At 51.7% G+C, this 6000-nt stretch overlaps 1 protein-coding gene across 1 annotated transcript in view; it reads left to right on the top strand.

Moving 5' to 3' along the window:
• Window positions 1-955: 955 nt before the first annotated feature.
• The window catches only part of PPFIBP2 (PPFIA binding protein 2), a 179541-nt gene continuing 174496 nt past the window's right edge, over window positions 956-6000 (top strand). Inside the window, exon 1 of the mRNA XM_056116123.1 lies at window positions 956-972. The gene's annotated coding sequence lies outside the window, so the exon portion shown is untranslated. The remainder of the gene's footprint in view (window positions 973-6000) is intronic.

Below are 6000 nucleotides of genomic sequence, written 5' to 3'. Positions count from 1 at the left end.
ACATGATCTCCAGGCCCATCCTGAACCCACCCTAGTGCCGATAGCTGGATCAGACTGTCAGACGGCCAAAGCTTTTCTGGTGAATTCAAGGTTTTTCTGTAATTCACCAGACTGGGCGCCGGGCTCCAGTTGGCGCTACCACTAGAGGGACCTCCACCCCAGGTCCCGCGGATCCAGTGCAGCGGCTGCACCCTAGGGCGATTAGTGGGTGCTTAGCCTGGAGGTGGGCGGGAGGGGCGGTATCCGAGACTCGGGAAGAGGCTGTCCTGCAGTCTTCAGGACAAACTCAATTTGAACGAGATCGCTGGCGGCAGGCAGCCCAGACATCCAAAGGGTGGCTGCTCCCGGGTGCCTTTCTAATCGGTTTTGCTAGAGCTTCTCTTTCTGCACAAGTCTCCATGCAAATTTCTGCTTTCTCGCTTTCGTTCCTGAAGCCCAGGAGCGGTAATTAACGGGCCCAAGGGACTGGGAGCCGGAAGGGTGCAGGGGGCGGTGACACGAGGGGCGTGGCTCTGGGAGGGGTGTGGCCACGGGGGCGTGGCTTCCAGGCAGGCAGAGGCGGGGCTTGGGGGACCCCGCGGCTGTCCGGGGAGGCGGGGACGGGGCTCAGACAGGTTCGAAGGGGCGGGGTAGACGGGACGGGTCCTGGAGGAGCGCGAACCCCTGACTGACTGGTCCCGGCTAGCCGCCACGGGACCCAGACTGAGGGGGAGCGGTGGAGGGGCGGTCCCAAGGAGGGGTGCGGGGCGGGGGCAGCCGGCGCTCCGGGACTAGTCTCCCGCGGGTCCCCGCCCCCGTCACGTGGGCGCCAGGCCGGGCCGCTGCCGGTCGGTCAGTGCGCTGGTTGGTCGGTCAATTGGTCGGTGGGTCAGTGGCCTGCAGCGCGGTTTCTCGCCTCTCATGTTCGAAGGTGGGAGGGACGCGAGAGCTGCCCGCACACCTGAGCCGCCTGGAGAGAAGCCCCGCATTCAGGTCAGTGGGCTCTCCTCATGCCTCTACCTCCCCCCTGCGCGTTCCATATGGGAGCCCCAGGTGAAGTGTTTCCCGGGGATCCAGGAGCCCCGCCAGTCCATTGGTGGTAGTAGGAGGTGGCGGGGGCTCAGGGAGTCACAGCCAGACGGATCTCAGGATCTGTCCCAGGAGCGAAGACGGGACCTTCCTCCCCTTCGCTGATCAGAAGGATAAGTCCGTCAGGATTTGCTTCTCTCCACGCAGCCTGCCCAGGATCTCCGGACTGTCGGCCAGGATAGGCGCCCCGATGGTCCTGGAGATGCGCAGGCGAGTCCCCCTAGTTCTCTGCGGGATGTTGGGAGCGCTGAGATCCGCGGAGCCCGGAAGCTTAGGGTCCATATGGTACAGTGTGTATCCACATTCAGCCACTTGGCTGAGATCAACTCTACATTGTACCTGCTTTTCCCAATCCCACCGGGACTCCTCTAAGCTGGGAATGGTTTTAGCTTCAAGTGGGCTCCTCCTCTTATGACATCCCCATGCCTCAATCAGTTTTTCTCCAGTGGAAAATCAGATGATATAAAGACCAGAACTTCCTACCAGAACTTTGGGTGGGACTGCAACAGGCATCCTTCTAGCCAGTGTTTAATCGCCTTAAGAATCCAACCCAGATATTATATTTTTAATTTTAGAGCAGCTGGGTTTTTGGGATAGGTCCAGCTTCCTTTCCATATTTTTTTCCTTTCTTTTTTTCATCTCACTCTTTTCTCTCCCTGTTCCTTGATTGATATTAGTACAAATCCGAAGGGTTTTCAGATTTTATGATGCACGTCGTGATCCCAACCACAGAAAGGTAGCTGGCCATAGACATAATTTATTTTCAGCATGTTCAGTCTTAGATCATTTTCAGTAAGTGGAAATCACAAATGTTTTGTGTTTTTGGTTTGGGGGCCATCTCTGGCAGTACTCCAAGGCCGCTAGCATGGAGGTTGCTGCAGGCAGTGTTCTGGGCAGCACGTGGGGTAGTGCTTCATCATGCAAAGCATGTGTCCCTGCCCTTTGAGCTATCTCTCTTGCCCACAAAATGTATTTTGATGAAGAGATTATTTCTTTGCAGTTTCAGAGAGCCTTCCCCATTTGTATTCTCTCTGAATCCATGTTTCAATGATTTGGGTCGGAGATGATTGGTGAATTGTTCACTCACTGCAATCATCCATGATTTAGTATGTTGTTTTCATTGCTTTGAGACTTGATGTGCTGCTAGTTCTTAGCTTATTGCTAGAAAGAGACAAATTCAGTGTCATCATTCTTCACTGGGGTAGCTCTGGCCAAAGCACTGACTTTAAAGTAGAGTGAGGAAAATGATAGAGGTGAGAGCACATAATTGTGGGAATCCCTTTTTAATCTGTGCCGAGATAACTGCAAGAGGGGGTGACATGAGTAAATAATGTCACATAAAGGATTTTTTGTTTGCTTTTGGATCACATCCAGCAGTGCTCAGGACTTACTCTTGGCTATGCATTCAGGAGTCACTCTGGCAAAGCTTGGGGTACCATATGAGGTGGTAGGGATCAAACTCGGGTCAGCCACACACAAGGCAAGTGCCCTACCTGTGGTACTAGCATTCCAGCCCCCAAATCATTTCTAAAGGCTTCTTGCTGAGTTTCTGCAGGCAGAGGTATGGATTTTGACAGGGCACTGTTGAGGTCTCCCTAGGCAGGCGAGCACTGACTCAAGTGGCAGGTGGTGCTGGTCAGTTATCTGGTCACCAGGGTGAAACTTGGTGTTGGCAGGCCTCGAAAGCTGGACCTTTGTGTGCTGGTGGAAGTTAGCATTGTTGCCTTCCAGAAGTCTGGACTCAGAGAACATGGGAAGCTGTGGTGGTTTTATGTTTGTTGGTGTTTTGGGTTTGGGGCCACACCCAGTGGTACTCAGGATGTACCTGGTGGGCTCCTGCTGGGACTCTGGGCACCTGGTGCACTGTCTCTCTGGAATGATGGTCTTTACGAGAGGCTTGACTGATGGTTCTGTGAGCTGAGACTCAGGGGCTTTGGTCCTTGACCCTCCCAAACTCTTAACTCCCCTAGCCAGATTTGGACAAAGTCTAGTAAATATTTGTCGAACAACCGGACTACACTTTAGAACCAGGCTTCAGCTTTTAACAAGTTTAAGAATCACCTGGGGATATTGTTCAAATGCAGAGTCTGTTACCAAGGTCTGGGTGGGATAAATACCCAGGGTGGTGCCGACATGTTGATCTCATAAACAAGGATTAAGAGCAAACCCCAGATTCTGCCTTAGAATCTATAACTGGAGAGTTAAAATCAATCAATCAATCAAGCTGAGATGTTTTTACAAGTTCCCCAAGGCCACACTGGTGGGAGGGGGAGGGTCTGTAGTAGTGGCCTGTGCTGATTTTGCTGCAAGAAGCAGCGACCAAAGGGGAAATACACAGGAGATAGCTCACTGGTAGAATCACATGCTTTGAATGTGTGATCCCTGGATTTGATCCCTGGCACTGCCTGAATAGGGCCCCGTTGTCCGCCCACCCAGTGCTGAAAGGTATGGGCCTAATAATACCTGCGCACCCCCCCCCCCCCCGCAGGCAAGTACTACTAGGGTGTGTCTCCTTCACCCCCCAAACAAAATCAGAGGTGGAGGCATTGGAAGGTCGATCAAGATAGAAGTGATGAGGTCTAGGAGATAGCACCAATGGTTAGAACACAGATCAGAGGCCCCAGTTTGATTCCTGAATGTCAGGGTCCCTAAGTTCAGTCAGGAGTGTCCTGAGAACTGCCAAAGCAAAAAAGATGGAAGTGCAAGAACAACTTATTGACCCTGAGGGAGTGTTACAGGTCTCCGGGCAGTGGCTGGGGAAGCAGGCATGTCTGTGGATACTGAGTAGAAGGGCGAAAAGCGAGAATGGAGGAAAAGTGCACTCTGTCTTGGGGGATAAATATGGCAGGGGGTAAAAATTTGAAGTTTCACCTCACTGCCATGGATCTGCTCCCGATGCTCGCTGTTCAGAGTTCTCTGGCAGGTTCCCTGTTGCAGACTAGGAGACTCCCAGGAATGTAGCTAGTGAAGCAGTTAAACATGAAGTTCCATGGACTGCACAGCCCTGATCACGATATGCCACTTGGGAGAAATAAAACAAAGATGGGATGCTCTGTCTCCACTGGGTGTTCGAAGTCTTGTCAACTGCATGTTCTCCTGAGTCACTGTTCTCCCCCACATCCCCCTTTCTCCCAGCACTTCCCCTGCACGTTCCCTCGAGACCTGAGTATCTCTGTCTAAAGCTGGGCTGTGTAGACAACGAAAGCTACATTTTGTTTCCCCTTTCCCACAGTTTAGTCTGGCCTCACGCACCTGCTAAGCAACTTTCTGGGAGCTGCTTGCCCACAATAGCTTCAGGAAATTTCTGATCCTGTGGCTTATTCCTAGGTAATTCTTACTTTCATTTCCTCTCTCTGGCACACACATCGGTGCCCACAGAACTGAGCATTCATTGTGCACAGTGCTTTCATCGCTGTGTTCCATATACCTTTGACCTCTGTACCACATCTGCTGAGCAGGTCTGGACACATGGAATAGAGCTGCCTCTCAAAAGGCAGAGTGCAGGCTGGTGGGAGCCCCGGGTTGAGTCCATGGCACTCCACACTCCACTAACCACTGCTGGAAATGATTCCTCAGCGTGGGGTGGAGAGTTGCTCCTGAGCACAGCCAGGGCTGGAGTTGTAGCTTGGCTATGGAGCACTTGTCTTGCATGTTTGAGAGAGCCTCTGGGTTTAATCCTTGGTGTTGAAAATAAAGCTTGAAACTTTCCGGGGAGGGGATTGAGGAGGGAGCATGCTGGCGATGCTCAGGGTTGACTCCTGGCTATAAATTCGGGAATTATTTCTGGAAGTACTCAGGGGACCATAGATATGGGATGCTGGGGATTGAACCCCAGATGAACCACACGTCGGCAGGTGCCTTACCCTCTGCACTGTCTCTCCAGCTTCAAACCTGACATCTGATGATTATTCGAGGCTCTGCAGAGGCTGGCGAATTCAACTTGCCAGCAAACTGCATCTCCACTGTTCTTCAAGGAAGGAACTTAACAGTTTCTAGCTTTTTGTTCTCTGCTTTTGCACACACTCTTCCCTCTTCCTGGAAAAATCTCTTGCCTCTGCTGAGAGAGGAAAGAATCTTTTCAGCAGACAGGAATGTCCCTGCTCCAGTTGTACTCTTCTCTCTAAAAATGAAGGCACACAGCATCAAGGGCCCCATCTTGGCCTCAGTGGCTATGCCCTATATGCACAGGTCTCTGCCCACCTCTCCAGATTCAGAACTATTGCAGGGCTTCATCTGCCCTTGGGTGTTGCCGCGCAGGTCACAGATATCCAGGAGGAGTTCTTAGTAGATGTGGGCCTTAGGCTGACTGGTTTTGCAAAGTTGGCAAAAAGGGGAGGGAACCAGATTATTTTGCACCTGAGAAAAGGGAAGGAATTAGAGTGGAACCTGAAAGACAGGGAGGAAGAATCAACTGAAAGGCCTGACTGAGGTACCCAAGGAGGAGTAGTTCACTGGTTATATCACAGGGTGGGGTGGGGAGGGACTGCAGGAGAGGGGGAGAAAGGGAGAGAGAGAAGAGGGAAGATTGGTTGAAGTGAGCCTGGGAGCTAGTTCAAGTGGTAGAGCATACACCTATCCTGAAGAAGGCCCCAAGTTTGCTTCTCGGTATTGTGTGCTCCTACTCCCAGCATCACTTGGGAGCCTGTGTGGTCCCTATTTAAAACAGAGTTGAGAGCTGGAGAGGTAGACCAGGGATAGACCGCACTTGCCTTGCATGAAGCCAACTTGACCCAGGTTCTAGTTGGCCCAGGTTTAATCCCTGGCACCACATATGGTCTCCTGAGCACCGCTAGGAATGATCTCTGAGCATAGACCTGAGAGTAAACCCTGAGGACCACTGGATATGGCTCAAAAACAAAAGTAAGTTGAAAATAAAGATGTAAATTGTAAAAAGTGGTCTCTATTTAAGGACATTTTATCATAAAATTGTTC

The sequence above is a fragment of the Sorex fumeus genome, unplaced genomic scaffold (assembly GCF_029834395.1).
Source record: "Sorex fumeus unplaced genomic scaffold, SorFum_2.1 ptg000030l, whole genome shotgun sequence".
In the NCBI taxonomy this organism is placed as follows: domain Eukaryota; kingdom Metazoa; phylum Chordata; class Mammalia; order Eulipotyphla; family Soricidae; genus Sorex; species Sorex fumeus.
Note: the sequence above shows the minus strand (reverse complement) of the source record. Positions and strands in the feature narration are given on the sequence as shown.